Source organism: Sciurus vulgaris (assembly GCF_902686455.1).
Source record: "Sciurus vulgaris genome assembly, chromosome: 4".
In the NCBI taxonomy this organism is placed as follows: domain Eukaryota; kingdom Metazoa; phylum Chordata; class Mammalia; order Rodentia; family Sciuridae; genus Sciurus; species Sciurus vulgaris.
The window spans coordinates 145091466-145108155 of record NC_136464.1 but is presented as its reverse complement, the minus strand read 5'-3'; the positions used below and the strand labels follow the sequence as shown (position 1 = coordinate 145108155).

At 39.1% G+C, this 16690-nt stretch overlaps 1 long non-coding RNA gene across 1 annotated transcript; it reads left to right on the top strand.

Annotated features, from left to right (window-relative positions):
* Window positions 1–3534: 3534 nt before the first annotated feature.
* Window positions 3535–6133, top strand: LOC306659619. The gene is made up of 3 exons (XR_013763353.1): window positions 3535–3888; window positions 4456–4562; window positions 5112–6133. It is a non-coding gene; the product is annotated as an uncharacterized lncRNA (long non-coding RNA).
* The last annotated feature ends 10557 nt before the right edge of the window (window positions 6134–16690 follow it).

Genomic DNA, 16690 nt, shown 5'->3' with positions numbered 1-16690 from the left:
CAGAGGGAAGAGATTTAATTCTCCACAGACCAGAATTCTAAAAATAAGTGAGAGAATTGGACAGTAATAAAAATAAGGAAATAGAATGTTTCTTCTGTAATTCAACAAAAAATGTTTGAGCTATTCCATATTCGTCAGGTTCACAAGAAAAGAGTAATATAATAGAGCTCCAGTAATTTATTTTTAGAGACTATCACAATGACTCAAAGTTCACAGGAATGGCATTATGCAGAAGCTGAATTTTAAATCTAATGGAGACCATGGTCTTAGAAGTTACATGGACAGTACTTTAAATTTTGCCTTTACTACTACTTACTGACTGAAAAAACTGAGCCTCATCTATTAAATGGGGATAATTGTATTTGGTAGAGTTATAAGAATCTGATTGTTCCATATGTAGTAGATTGAAATCGAATCCCTATATCTCATCCTATACAAAACTCAACTCAAAGTGGATCAAGGACCTAGGTATTAGACCAGGACCCTGTTCCTACTAGAAGAAAAGTAGGCCTAATTCTCCATTAGGAACAGACTTCCTAAATAAGATTCCTAAAGTGCAAGAAGTAAAATCAAGAATCAATAAATCAAACTAAACAGTTTCTTCACAACAAAGGAAACCATCAAGAACGTGAAGAGAGAGCCTGCAGAATGCAAGAAAATCTTTGCCACCTGCACCTCAGATAGAGCACAATCTACAGGATATACAAAGAAACTCAAAAATCTTAACACCAAAAAAATAAATAACCTAATCAAAAAAAAGGGCAAAGGAACTGAACAGGCACATCACGGAAGAATACAAATGGTCAAAAAATATGCGAAAAATGTTCAACATCTCTAGCAATTAGAGAAATGCAAATTAAAACTACATTGAGATTGTATCTCACTCTAGTCAGAATGGCAATTATCAAGAATATAAGTAACAATAATGTTGTCAAGGAAGTGGGGAACTCATATATTGCTGGTAGGACTGTTAATTGGTGCAACCATTATGGAAAGCAGTTTGGAGATAACTTAGAAAACTTGGAATGGAACCACCAATTGACCCAGTTATCCCACTTCTTGGCTTATACCCAAAAGACTTAAAATCAGTATACTACAATGACATAATCACATCAATGTTTATAGCAGTTCAATTTACAATAGCCAAGCTATGGAACCAATCTAGATGCCGTTCAACAGATAAATGGATAAAGAAAATGTGGCATACATATACAATGAAATATTACTCAGCCGTAAAAAGAATGAAATTATAGCATTTGCCAGTAAATAGATGGAACTGGAGACCATTGTGCTAAGTGAAATAAGCCAGTCCCAAAAAACCAAAGGCTAAATGTTCTCTCTGATATGTGGATGCTAACCCATAACAAGGGAGAGTATGGAAGGGAAATATAGAAGTTCATTGGATTAGACAAAAGAGAATGAAAGAGTAGGAAAGACAGTGGAATGAGTCAGACATGACTTTCCTATGTTGGTATATGAATACATGACCAGTGTAACTCCACATCATGTACGACCACAATAATGGCATCCTAATTGGAATGGGTTGTACTCCATGTATGTATAATGTGTCAAAATACACCCTACTGAAGAATGAAGGAACTTTGGATTGAACATAGGGGAGTGAGGGAAGGGGTAGGGGTGGAGATGGGAGGACAGTAGAATAAGACAGACATTATTACCCTATGTACATGTATGATTACACTACTGGTATGACTCAGCACCATGTACAGCCAGAGGAATGAGAATTTGTGCTCAAGTTGTGTACAATGTGTCAAATTGCATTCTACTGTCATGTATAACCAATGAGAACAAATAAAAAATAATAATAATAAAAATAAATAAATAAATACACCTTACTGTCATATATATCTAAAATCAACAGATAAAAAAAGAAAAAGGACCAGATTGTTCAGGAAGCTCTTCTTGAACCAGAGCTGGCTCCTAACAGAATATAATATGCAATGGGTAAGAGCAAAGAGCTAACTCTGCCACTCCGTAACACTTCTCAGGTGGCCTTCTAACGACATTTCACAGACAACCAGGACAAAGATAAGGGCAAAGGGACCCTTGCAGCTAACCAGCCTGAGGAAAGTGGGGTCTGGCAAGCCTCTCAAACATACCCATCCCTCTCTTGGTTTTCCCTTAGTGTATCTACAAGGTGAGCTGCCAAGGGGGGGTGGGAAATGATATACAAATACTACAGGATGTCACTTATATATGGAATCTAAAGCAATCAGACTCATAAAAGCAGAGGGTAGACTGCTGGTTGCTGGGGACCAGGGAGTGCTGTTAATGGGGAGACGCTGGTCAAAGAGTAAAAACTTCCAGTTATGGAATGAAGAAGTACAAGGGATCAATTGCACAGCATGGTGACTAGAGTTAGCAATACTGTACCCTCTATTTGAAAATTTGAAATTTGTTCTTTCCGCGTACAGGCACACATATACATATAATCAGTAACTTTGTTATGATCGTCATTGCGCTAAGTAATTTGACTGCAATAATCATTACACCTGCATATATAAGCTAGATCATCACTGGGTACACTTTGAATCTATATCACTTTTGTCAATTATACCTAATAAAACCAGAGAAAATTTTGAAAAACAATGCAGTTTATCATTTTTCTGGACAATTCACAGTATATATTTATATCATAAAGGTTCTGAGAAATCCTGCAAGAAAGAAAAATGTAACTTAAAAACATTATAGATCATTGTTTAGGATTCTTTTCAAGGCCTGAGCTTAAAGCAGACACATCTCTTTTCTCCATCTCCTTCTACTTCAAAAGGTCTAAGGACTCCTTCCCATGAGGAAGCTGGGAAATACACCTTTCCGGACCCACTGAGTTGGTATCATATCTCAAGTGGTGAACACTGAGCTTTAAATTAGTTAGTGTAACAGCCTGACCCCAGTGCTTCCCTGAGAACTGTAAATCTGACATTGAGAGTGAGGGACAGAGAGGGGAATAGCAAAGGCTAGGGTAGAAATGTCCAGGGAAGGGCCAGATTGAGGCAACTCCAAACTGCCTAGGAAGAGTACTGTGAGCCCTTCTCCAAGTGAGAAAGCTCTGCACCCTGCTCCATGCAGGATCCTGGAGTTAATAAAGCCTCCGCGAGACTGCCAGTGAATGTCAGAGGACAGAAAATGAGATGTGCTGGCCAAAGAACTCCAATCCAGAGCCTGGCACGGAGGGGTGGACTTCCCAGCCTCCCAGTGTCCCACCCCAGGGTCACAGACAGGAGCACCCGGATGCTTCTTCACCATGACCTTTGCCCTCATAAAGTGAGGGCAAAACCAGATTCTCCATCAGCCTCCAGGGAAAGCTGGAATCAGACCCAGATTTACTGTAATTTAGAAAAATAGACTGTTTTTCTCTCAAGTTTCATTTATAGTAATAAGAAGGATGAAGTGAAGTCACGTCTCCTTTTCAGATCTGACCTGGATGATGTAACAGGCCATCAGACCTGTGTGCTGGTGCAGAAGAAGGCCTCATTCCTTCCTGGCTAGGCCATCCCTGGGCAGTGCCATCCCCCATGGAACAGAGGTCATTGTCCAGCACTGGCTGATTGGCTGGGCATCAGCTGTCAAGCATCCAGCCCTCCAGAACAGAGTTAAGGAGAATGGAGGTGAAAGAGCTTCCGAGCAGCCAAAGCAATGTTGGTCCAGCTCCACAGATTCATGTCTGCCCTTAATTCCATAGAAAACCTCCTCTTGTCCTGAGGTGGAGTCTACAGAGGAATACTGCTACCCACAACATACAAACTTGAAGTCTCATGTTCCTGGAGGTTGTCAGGGGATGAGGAGCTGTCAATTACTGTTGTCTGGTTAGACTGGAAACAGAAGACTGGAGAATAAGGTGGAAAGAGGAAATAAAGGACAGCTGAGGTAAGTGACTGCCATTGTCAAGGCGGGGTGGGGTGAGGGGGCAAACCACAGTGGGTAGAGAAAGAAAATAACTTGAGGTCTAATAGTTTCATTTGGACAATAAATCCCACGTGACTCAAAGGGCCCTAGCACCACGGTTCTCAAATCTTCAGAAAACCTGGAGAATAGGTTTTAAGTACAGATTCCAGAGGCCTTTCCCAGGTATTCCGTTTGAGGGTACCTAGGGTCAGGTCCAGGAATCTAAAGCTTGTTCATAATTCCCTGATGTTTCTGTAACAGTTAGTCCTTGGACCCCTTTTCAGGACACACTCACCTAAGGGTATGAGGACACCCAAGTTATCCATCCCTTCAGTGATATTTGTTTAAAACGCATCTGGGAATTACAGAGAGGGAGGTAGCAAAGGCATAGCCCCGCCCTCAGGAAGCCCGCAGCTTGCTTGGATACACAAACAGGTCAATCAAATCTTCAGTAGTGGGGTCACTGCTGCACAGACAAGGATGTGTGTGTGTGTGCTGTGTGCACACTCACATACCACGTTAGTAACACAATAAACCCTACTTTGGCAGGTCTGAGAAGCTTTCATGAATGAGACGAAGCTGGAGCTGCATGGTGAACAGGATGAGTTCACCAGCTGACATGAGGGAAAGAACATTTCAACAAGTAGGCCCTGAGGGTAAGAAAGTGAGGACATCAAACTGAGGTTGAACTGTAAATCTGACATTGAGAGTGAAGGACAGAGAGGGGAATAGCAAAAGCTAGGGTAGAATGTCCAGGGAAGGGCCAGATTGAAGGCCACTCCAAACTGCCAACTTTCGTGTGAGGAAGCTCTCTTGTGGACAGTGGGGACCACTGACATTAGTGTAAAAATAACATAATCAGATTTGTGCCTTTGCTCACTCAGACTCAGGTGGGATCATACTGCTTGTGATGAATAATCTGAATCGTCAACTTGATTGGATTAGAAAATGTCTAAGATTAGAAGGCTTCTGGGTATCTCAATGAGGGAGTTTCTAGGAATGATTGGCATGTGGGATAGCAAACTGAAACTGACACCCAACCTAGTGTGGGCAGTCCACTAGGTTGGGGGCTTGGAGGGAACAAAATTTGGAAGAACAAGGAAGCAGCAGCAGACACAAGCTCAATTCTTCTTGAATGAGTTCTTAATTGCTGCTGTGATCGGCTGAGAACATTGTACTCTAGTTCTTTCACTTGTCCAAAACAGACTCTGCCAGTGACTCTCCAGGGAGTTTCCATGCCTTCCATCCTGTGCTCAGGCTACATGATTGATCCTTTTTGTTCTAAGGCTCCAGCTTCTTGAACTGAGCAGCTATTGGGTTCTCCAGTTCTTCAGACTATAGATGGCCATTGTGGAACTATCCAGCTTCTGGTTGTATAAGATGATCTAATAAATCCCTTTTTTATAATCATATATATATATATATATATGCATAATCACATATCATATATATGTATACAATCATATATAGGGGTGTGTGTGTGTGTGTGTGTGTGTGTGTGTGTTTGTATCCTGTTGGTTATGTTCCTCTAGAGAACTCTAATATAATAGAGAAAATAAAGATACTGAAGGTGAAGTTGATGCATTTATTTAAGTAATGGTAATGGTAGAGAAGCACAAGATGCTGCAATTATTTGGAAAGATAGCAGATGAATTGTGGCTGGGAGAACTGTTGTATGAGACCCTTGGGAAACCATTATACTACAGGCCCACAATCTTTTAACCTTAATTCCAAAATTATTTATCCTCCTCAATCCCAGAGTCAAAAAGTTCTGGGGAAAAAAAAAAAAAAAACCTCCAAAATTATAATAATTGATTTGGTAGCAGCACCTGACCTGACCTAAAGCAATTTGTGACAAAACCTGCTTTGATCTGATATAAGACTCTGACAATTTTTCATTTATCCCATGTAGTGTAATCATTCATATATTTCACTGCTGAACTATTAAATTATTTGGTTTCTGGGAGCTGTGCTGTATCTTGTTGAGATGCTGTGAAACACATGGTTTAGAGCCCAGGTTTCCTTTCTAAAATCAGAACAATCTAAATTCACATATGCATTGGGCTACTGCTGTTTTGGAACAGGAATTTTGGATCTATGAAAAATAGAGCAAAGATGTTGCCCCTACCTAAACACCATAGCATCAAATCAACAAGATGCGGACCTGGGCATGAAGAAAAGGAAGGAATCTTGTCTCTGGTTTGGGTTTAGGACAACAGAGACTATCACAATCCCGAATGAGGAAGATTAAAGAACATTCAGTGGGAATTTAGACTGAAAACTAAGAATTTTAAAATTTGAATTATTGATTTTTAAAAAGTGTTCAAATGGGTTCATTACGCATATCTAGAAAATCTACCTGTCTTGGAATACCTCAAACTTCTTTGAAACTACATAAATTAATAATAATAATGATGATGATGATGATGATAATGATGATGATGCCTGACTTTGGTAGGGCATGTCAGAGCTTATCCAGCACTTTCCTAAAACTGTTTCATTCAGTTCTAAACAACTCTAAGGCATTTTTGTATTCATGTGCTCATGGACCGAGCTAAATCTTAATTTCAAATGAGAATTCAGCTTATTTTTACATATGCAAAGTTTCAAAAACTATATCACAACCAGAAAAGTCTCTACACACAAGGAAAGGTTTGACGTCCTGGAGGAAGGACTCTAGAGCCACGTGGGTTCTGACTATGTGGGCCTCCACACCAATGCAAAAGAAGTCTATACAGAGTTCATCAAATAATATAGCTGTGCCAGTCATCTTTTCATCACTGTGACCAAAATTCTGAGAAAAATAAAGGAGGCTAGATATATTTTGGCTCATGGATTCAGAGGTTTCAGTTAATGGTCAGCTAACTCCATTGTTTCTGGGTCTGAGGAAGGACATTATGGCAGAAGGGTGTAGCAGGGAAAAATTGCTTACCTGTCAGCTGAGAAGCCCAGAGAGAGAGGGAAAGGGACCAGGGTTGTTAAGATCCAGTCTCCACAGGCACACTCTCAAGGACCCACTCTCTTCAACCAGGTCCCACCTCCCTCACTTTCCACCACCTCCCAGTGATCCATCCAAATTATGAATCCATCAATGGGATAATCCATTGATAAAGTCAGGCCTCTCATGATCCAATCACTTCCCAAAAACCACACCTCTGAACACTGCTGCATTGGGGACCAAGTCTTCAATACATGAGCCTTTGAGAGACATTCTAGATCCAAACCATAAATGTAGCATTATTTGTTTCTATGCCTGTACAAAACAACCGAGGTGCACGCCACCTTTCTCCCTTTAAGCACTCTATATGGTTTGATCACTGTTTTCTTTTCAATCAGTAAATTTTCCTTCTTCTAAAAATGCACGATGATCTACAAATGTTCATCTCTCAACTTGCATCTCCATTTCCATGTCCTGAGTTAATAATGAATTTAATTGCTCCATTCTTGATGGCCTTTTTTTTTTTTACAATCCTATAATTATCAGATGGTTCCACAGCACACTGCAGTGTCCTTGCCAACTCTTGTTGCTCCGTACTTGTCTCAGTTAACCTGCATCACTGACAAAGCTCACAAGATTGCATTAATGTTGCCTATGAAGGTAAATGTGTCCTTAGCAAAAGTCTTCAGTCTAACCTGTATTTTTTAAAAGGGTAAACATGACATAAGAATGTATTGTCCTTGTAAAAAATTAATATATATAATAGTTCATAGTGAAATGAGAAGATCCCTTTTACAACCACATAGACCCTTCTACTTCCTACCAACAGTTTGGTGTAAGTCATTCTATTCTCAATGCTCCAGGAGAAGGGAAAAATCTATTGTTTTGCTTTTCTCTAAATTTTTCCCTCTCTCTTCTCTTTCTCTCTCAGTAATTCCTTCATTGGGAAATCCTGTTCACTCAATCTTCAAAATATGCCTATCACCCCACACGAAACAACCATCATTTCTCACGTGGATGACAGTAGTAAACCTTTCCTGGTCTCCTGTCTTCCCCACCCAAAAAGTCTACCCAAAATACAACAGCAAGAGGGATCCTTTAAAAACAAGTCTTCCGGGCTGGGGATATAGCTCAGTTGGTAGAGTGCTTGCCTTGCAAGCACAAGGCCCTGGGTTCAATCCCCAGCACCGCAAAAAAAAAAAAGTCTTCTGCTCAAAGGCCTCCAATATCTCTCCATCTCTGAGAGCTCCTATCTCTCTAAGGTCTCCCATATTGCTCCTGGCTCTGTCCAGTCAAGTTGGCTCCCTGATGTTCCAGAATATACCAAGGGAGCATCTACTTCAGGGGCTAGAGAATAAAAGGAGATCCTCCAACACCTGGATTTTAGCCCTGAAAGACATATTTAGATGTTCAATCTCCAAGTATAAATTTGTGTTGTTGAAGTCACTAATTTACGATAATTTGTTATATCAGCAAGAGGAAACTAATACACAATCTACCCTTCATTTCACAGTGTCCATAAGCAAGTACAAGTGGGAGAACTGCTTCCAACTTTGAAATTTACAAAGTTCTTTGTGAATATATAGCTTGCTTATTGATTTATTTCTATGTGGTATATAATAACTAGAAGACTGGTCTATTCAGTAGACAAAATATGTAGAAAACCAAATATTCAAATAGAGAAAGAACAGAGAGTGTTTTACATCCATGGGAAAATCTCTCATGGTCCAGACATCATAACTGTAGCAGACACCACAGCTTATGTAGGTTAAGGGAACTTTATTGATTCACTCAATGACTAAACTCATAACTATGGCTACTAATAATCCATCATCAGGGTTGGGGTTGGGGTTCAGTGTTAGAGCCCTCACCTAGTATGTTAAACGTACTGGGTTTGATCCTCAGCACCACATAAAAAATAAACAAATAAGATAAAGCTTAAAAATTTGTTCAAAAAAATAATCCGTCAGTCAACCAGAAATTATTAATCATCTCCTACTTAGTACTATGCTAGATGCTGAGTAACACAAGGAAATGTGAGAATGGGTTCACAATTAACCTGAGATTGATCTTAAGAGGCGAAAACATAGGGCGTGCACATGTGAGGCAGAATAGTTTCTGTTAAATCCTAAGTGTAGTGATGGGTCAGCATGGGCCAGACTGAGGGCTGTGCTCAGCAGTACCCGGATGGAAACCTGGCAAGGTTGGGAGGGGGCAGCCGGGGACACAAGAGCATCTTAGGCAGGAGAAAGGAGCAAAAGGGAAAATGAGCAGAGCCAGAGGGAGGGACAGTGAAGAAATTAGCTTGGTTACAGCTGAGGACTTGGTAGGGAACTGTGGAAAATAAGGTTAGACAGGTACAGCATGATATGATCCCACTATAAAAGCCAGGCAGAGGCATTTGAACTCAATGTAATAAAAATAGGGACGGAGGCAGATTTTTGCCCTATTTTGGTAAATTTCAAACATCAAAAACCTGAAAGATTTGAACACTAAACACCGTATGTGCCTCGTGTCATATGGATTCTCAATCTACATGTTAGCATGTTTATTCTTCTCTCTCCATCTCTGTACCTATTTATCAATCCATCTTGATTTTTTAATGTTTATTTTTTGCAGTAGATTTTTCATTCTTCTTCCAGATGAAACCTGACTCATTTTGCCAATTTCTGCAAGAATACCCTCAGAATTTTGATGAGGATTACACAAAAGTTTTAAGTCCATTTGGAAGGAATTTACAATTTTTAACTATTTACTTTTCTTCCCAGGAAAATAGCCATGATGTTTTCTATTTTGAATTTTCTCCTTGTATAGGTTTCTCAAATTTATGATCCAGCTTATTCTTATATATTTTACTGATGATGTGAATATACCCCACCCCCATTTTTTGCTTCTAACTGTCTGTGCAGATCTTTTCCTTCATACTCATGATTAGCCAGACCGTGTTCATCTCATGAGCTTCTCTTATGCAGGATGCCACTATAACCTGGCCTCCCAGTGCCAGATACAGAGCAGAGATGAGAGGCAGAGTCTTTAGACACAAAGCAACACTTCTCTCAACAGTCTACTTTCCAATTATCATAAAAAAGACATTTTTCAGTATGCATATACTTGTTTGCTTACCTTAGGGACAACAATTCATTCAAAAACTTAAAAAAAGAGTTAAGAGAATAAAAGGCCCAAATATTAATAAAAATTAAACAGTTCATAGTAAACATAGGGTCTTCTTTAATTGTTGGTAGCATTCATTTCCTGAATCAATTATTTATTTCTTTACTAAAAGCTAGACTACAGAGCATGGCTCTATTAAATCAACGACAAATGATAATATGTATGATAAAATGTCCATTTGCACCTAAAATAGAAAAGTGGAAGGAAAGCTCAGTGGCACATAATTGCAGCAGCAGAAGGCCACCTTTTGTCATAGAACTTGATTTCAGCTATGAATAAGAAGATCTTTCGAAAATCAAACAAATATAATTAGGAATATTACTGCTTCCTGTTCCCTCACATTCACACTCTGGAGTACATAGGCAGCCCCTTTGTTACATTTTGTATATCCTTCCAGTATTCATCATTTTATAAAAAGTAGCATCCTGCATACATTCATCTATTCTTTGTTTTCTCTCAAACTAGAAATCAGTGTACATTTGTACACACAGAACTCCATTATTCTTAAGTGAACCTGCCTATATTCCCATTTTGTGATGTACCATTTTTTATTTAAAGAGGCTTTGGTTGGAAAAGACTTGTTTCCACCCCCCCCCACCCCCCCCTTTTGCGATTAAAAAACAATGTTACAACGAATATTTTGATGGGATAGGATTTCATGCATTCAAAGTCATGTCTGTAGGAAAAAAGTCTGTCAGTATTGGATCAAAATACTAATGCATTTGTAATTTTGATAAATGTCATAAAAACCTATCAGTATTGGGCCAAAATATCAATGCATTTGTACTTTGATAAATATCATTTATAACGTCACAGTGGTTTCCAGCATCTGTTCTACCTTGCATTCTCACCAAGAGTGTATAAAAGAATTTGCTTCTCATGAGCTGGCTGCAGAAAACTGTGTTATCAACTTTCAAAATTTTGTCTAATAATTAGGTAAGAAATGGTGTCTGGGTGAATTTAACTTATACTTTCCTTATTATAGGTGGAATTGGGCATGTGGAGACCTAAAGAAGCACATGCATTTATTTTCCTGGGACTAACCTTTTGCTCCCCAACTGTTTTATGTGTTTTGGGGCTGAACTTCTTCTGTTTGGTTTCTAAGAGTCCTTTACCTATTAGAGAAAGGAAACCATAATTTACAGTACAAGTTAAATACAGTTTTCAATTTTTTCCTTTTGATTTACTTATGGTGCTTTCCCCCTCTGCAGGACTGTTATTGTTAGTGCAGTCAAGTTTAACATACATGTTTGATACATATGTTTATTTTTGTTATGACTCCTAAATTTGGATTTATGCGCAGAAAGGCCTTTTCCACCTAAACAGTACAAATAATATAAATAACATTTTTATAATTGTCTATTTTTCCTTGAAATACTTAATTTTATTTTTAAAATTTAAATCTTCAATGTTATCTGTTGTTTAATTTTGAATTAAGCTTATTTTTATTTGAAAGTTAAAAATTACTACCTAAAGTAGGTAACTATTTATATTACTACTTTTTATTATTAATTTGAACTCTACACATGGGGAAATATCATTCACTGTATTTTTTGTTGTAAAAAAGACAGTCCTCTGAATGTGACAATAATAGTAATCAAATGGGATACTTTATGCATGACTTGCCTGTATTGTTAAAAAATGTTGAAGTCAAGAAAGATGAAGAAAATCTGAGGAGTTACTCTGGATTAAAGGAGACTAAAGAGACATGGTAATTCAGTGCATGGTCTTGTGCTGGGAGATGTAGAACACACACAAGTGTACAAACACATATATGCACAAACACAATGCACACTTCAAATAATCAAAAAGAAAACTGACATAATTTATATATAAGCTATGGAGTTGATAATAGTGTTAATATTATTTTCCTGATTTCTGTCATTGTTTCAGATCATTCAGAATATAAGAATTAGGTGTCTCTAATAGAGCAAAAAGGACAGACAGGAATTTTTTGGATTATTTTTGCAATTTTTATGAAATTTTAAAATTTTGTCACAATAAAAATTTGCTCAACAATGAATATCCCAAGTTTGCTGAAATCCCTTTAAAGTCTCTTCTTCCATTCTTACAATAATACCTCTGTAAGACTGGGTTCTCCACTTTGATGCTAGTAAAACAAAAAACACTTTGAACAGTCCTTTAGCCCCTGGGGGAACAGGATTATTAATCTATCCTAGATTAGATAAAGAGACACACAAAAAGCAAATTCATTTGTCTCATTAAAGCTTATAATATAGATATGTATCAAAGGTATGCATGTAGGCATTTAATATGTGGGAATCACTGATTCAACTTTTAGCTCACTTATGATTGTGGAATTTAGAAAGTGACTGGTGCTTCTATTCATTCTCTATGAACACATTCAATAAAATAAATTTTCAGTAATTATTTTCTTTTTTCCCTCTTTTGTTGTTCTGATTATATTTACTGAAGTGTAATTGATATCTGTTAACATCTAATCATTAAAAATTAGAACTCATATTTCTGCCTTTGTGGGTTTTTTAAATTTTGTTTTTTCTAGAAATCCATTTTTATTATATTAGTCCATGACAGCCTGAAGTTATACTTACATATCCATCTACTCCCGATAGTGTGAAGTACTGACTTTCAGGACTAATTAATGCATAAATGATCCAGCTTCCCAGGAGCTATTTGCTTTCTGGAAGGATTTGATCTCTTACACCAAAAGAATGAGGTAGCCAATATATTGGTTGTTCATTTTTGTTCATTTGGGCAAGTATTCCCACTATCACTGAATCATGCTGGTTTCTGTGCCCATCTTAAGGAATGGTGCTAAAAAAGCCCACATCTTTGAAAAACTGCTGTCTCACACATTGTTCAAGACCACAGACCGCACACTCAGAACTACAATCATCTCACATACACAGTAACTATACTGTATACTTAGATCAGTATCTGAGGATCTGGGGAATGGGAAGTGGGGCACTGTTAGGAGGTTAAAATCATAGATTCTTAAAATATATTTAGAAATTTCTTTTTAATTTTGCTTAACTGTAAAACTTTTTCCCAAGGATTCTCATCAAAAGTCTTAAACTTCTGCCTCTGGTGGTATCATGATAGGCCTTTCACCTGATAAGCTTAATCCACACAATTTCATCTCCTCTCTGGTACCAAGTCCCAGACATGGTAGATGTAGAAACAAAGCGACAAGCACATTGGTTAAATACATACTCCCAGTGAAGAATCAGTTACTACTGTGAAAAATTGTCCAATGTTTTAAAATAGGCAAAAGAGATTACTGGGAGTCCATTCAGCAGATGTGAGCATTGTCCAGTGGGTACTCTGGGTGTTGTCTGAACTTTAAGGATGCACACCTGTGCCTGACTTTCTATTGTCCAGACTGTTTTGCATCTGTGACAGGGTTGAGATTAGTTATAGAAAACAGAGATGCAAATGATTCCAGTTAATTGCAATGTAAATTATTCCTATTCACAGTAATGCAAATTCATTTTATCTACTGGAGACTGTGCTGTAGTTTGGGTCTGAAGCATTCCCCAATGACTCAAGTATTAAAGGCTTAGTTGACAACCTGTGATGCGATTGGGAGTTGATGGAACATTTAGGAGGTGGGGCCTAGCAGAAGAAAGTTAGGTGTGAGCTTTAAAAGGGATATTGATAATGCAGTGCTCCACAAGGGAGCTGACTCCCTAGGGGTGGTGGCCTTCCGGTGGGGTATATTCCCTGCTAGTGGGCAGAGGTACCTTCACTTGCTGATGAATGGTCATCCAGAAGGGAAGTAGGATGTGGGCTGATGCAAGACCAGTTTGGGCCTGTGTCTCTGATTTTACAGTCCTTTTGGGAGAACCTCACCCAACAGGGAGGAGTCACCCGGTGGGGAGGTCTCGCTGGTCGGTTTTCCTCCCAGAGGTTCCGTTCAATTCACAACTACCGCCTGGGCTGGGCAGCCTTCTTCTGCAATGTTCCCAGGGACCCGGACCTACCTCCTGGGCCTGGAAGCCTCACCCTTCGCAAATGAATCTCCTTCAGCTGCCTCTCCTCAGAGAAGCTGCCTGCAGTCCTGGAGCCTTCGCTCCGCCCCTCAGTTTGTCTGTGGGGCCCTTCCACCAAGAAGCCGTCTAGGACCCTGCTCTGCACTTTTCGCCTGGCTATGCGGCCCCTCCTCTGAGCAGCCACCTGGAGCCCCTTACAATCGCTCCGAGTCCCAGTGACCCGCCACACGCCTTTTCCTCCGGCAGCCACCTGTTGTTCCGTGGGGTCGCTCTAAGACCAAGTGACCCACCACGCACCTCTTTCTCCACCAGGCAGTCACCCAGAGATCTGGTGCTTCACGAGTCCCAAGAACTCACTGTGCACCTTCTTGTCCCGACTGCCTCCCGTAGCCCTGGTGCAGTCACTTCGAGCCCAAGCACCCCGCCGTGCTCCTCCTCCTTCTCCAGACAACCCCCCTGTGATCAGGAGCGGATTCATCTCACCCCAATTAGAATGGCGATTATCAAAAATACAAGCAACAGGTGTTGGCGAGGATGTGGGGAGAAAGGTACACTCATACATTGCTGGTGGGGCTGCAAATTAGTGCAGCCACTCTGGAAAGCAGTGTGGAGATTCCTTAGAAAACTTGGAATGGACCCTCCATTTGACCCAGCTATCCCACTCCTTGGCCTATACCCAAAGGATCTAAAATCAGCATACTACAGAGATACAGCCACATCAATGTTCATAGCTGCTCAATTCACAATAGCCAGACTATGGAACCAACCTAGATGCCCTTCAATTGATGAGTGGATAAAGAAACTGTGGTATATATACACAATGGAATATTACTCAGCCATAAAGAATGACAAAATTATGGCATTTGCAGGCAAATGGATGAAATTGGAGAATATCATGCTAAGTGAGATAAGCCAATCTCAAAAAGCCAAGGGACAAATGATATCGCTAATAAGTGGAGGATGACACATAAAGGGGGGGGAGGGAAGGGTTAATGTTAGGGTTAGAGTTAGGGTTAGGGAGGGGGGCAAGTATGGAGGAAGGAAGTACTGTATAGAGGGTAAAGAGGGGTGGGAGGGGTGGGGGGAAGGGAAAAAATAACAGAATGAATCAAACAACATTACTGTATGTGGATTTATGATTACACAAATGGTATGCCTTTACGCCATGTACAAACAGAGAGGCAACATGTATCCCATTTGTTTACAATAAAATTAAAAAAAAAAAAAAAAGGGATATTGAGACCCCAGTCTCTTCCTCCCTATCCCTCTCCCTCTCTCTGCTTCCTAGCTACCATGAAGTGAACAACTTCCTCTCTCACACCCTCCCTCAATTCTCTACCATGATGTGCTGCTTGCCACAGGCCCAAAAGCAACAGTCAACAATAATGAACTGAAATTTCTGAAAATATGAACCAAAATAAATCTTTTTTTTCTAGCCTGTGGGACTCGAGAAATTTTGGCAGATTTTCAAGAATGGTCCTTTCTATACATGTCAACCCAGACTAAATGATAAAACTATCACTGTTTTCCTTATTATTTCCAAAGAGTTCAAAATAATCTTGGCATTTTTTTCCAGTTTCTTCTAGTTTGAATCATGTTCCAATCTATAAACCTCTCTTCTATTCACACATTTTTATCTCATGTTTATGTCTACAAACTCAATTACTCATATATTTTTTAAAAGTCCTTTCTCCTTCCCTTATTGATTCCAGGAAAAGCATTTTTACATCTGCTCATTACCACTGTCTCCTACTCACAACATAATGCTTCTCAAGCATTCACACAACACTGCTGACTTCCAGGTTTTATTGTTTAGGTTAGTAGGAGGTAGATTGGAAAAGACCAGCATTTAATAATTATTGGGAGATAGACGCTATGCCTCCTCAAGTTCAACTGAACTAGTCTAGGCTTGACATAGTGATTGTCAAACAGTTATTAGGGTTCATTCCATGGGACAGATGTTACTTCTCTTGCAAGCCTTGGTCTGCTCCCAGAAATTAGATTCACCCAGTATTTAGTTTGGAGCCAGATTACTGGGACTGATACTCAGCCTAGATCCTAAATCACTAATGTTACAAATCAAGAACATAATTTTTATAGATTAATTTATCGTTTGACCATTTCTCTCCATCTTCTAAAAATGATTGAAGGAATATTAAACTCAATAAGAATCAAACATCACCTATAAAGGAGAGAGAAATAAGGAGGTGTACTCAATTGTTGGAAAAATAAACTTTTATCTAGATCAGGAGAAATACCTGTAGTATACCTTATTAGCAGTCATTGCACTATTGTATAAATACCATTCAGAGTTATTTCAAATGCTATATATTTTTACTTCAGATATGTATGTATGAAAATAATACCAAAGCATTGTCCTCTAAATGTATCTGTGGAGGTGGCAGGGGTATAATGGCAGGTGATAAAGTCTAAGCCTAGACGTTTCTATTTTCATTAACATATTGTCCACATCAAAGAGACACTGCATTCATTAGACTATCCATTCCCAGAGAATTATAACTAAGAGTTAGAGTTCTATGTGATTTATGAGTTTCTACTGGGAATTTGTAGTAAAAGTGCTTCAGGTTATATATTACAAAATACAAAGTTTCCACTATAGAAGAATATTGCCTGATGAAAGGAGCAAAAGGAGATAACAGGATGTGTTGGTAGAGATATAATATGGCATAAATATCCTAGC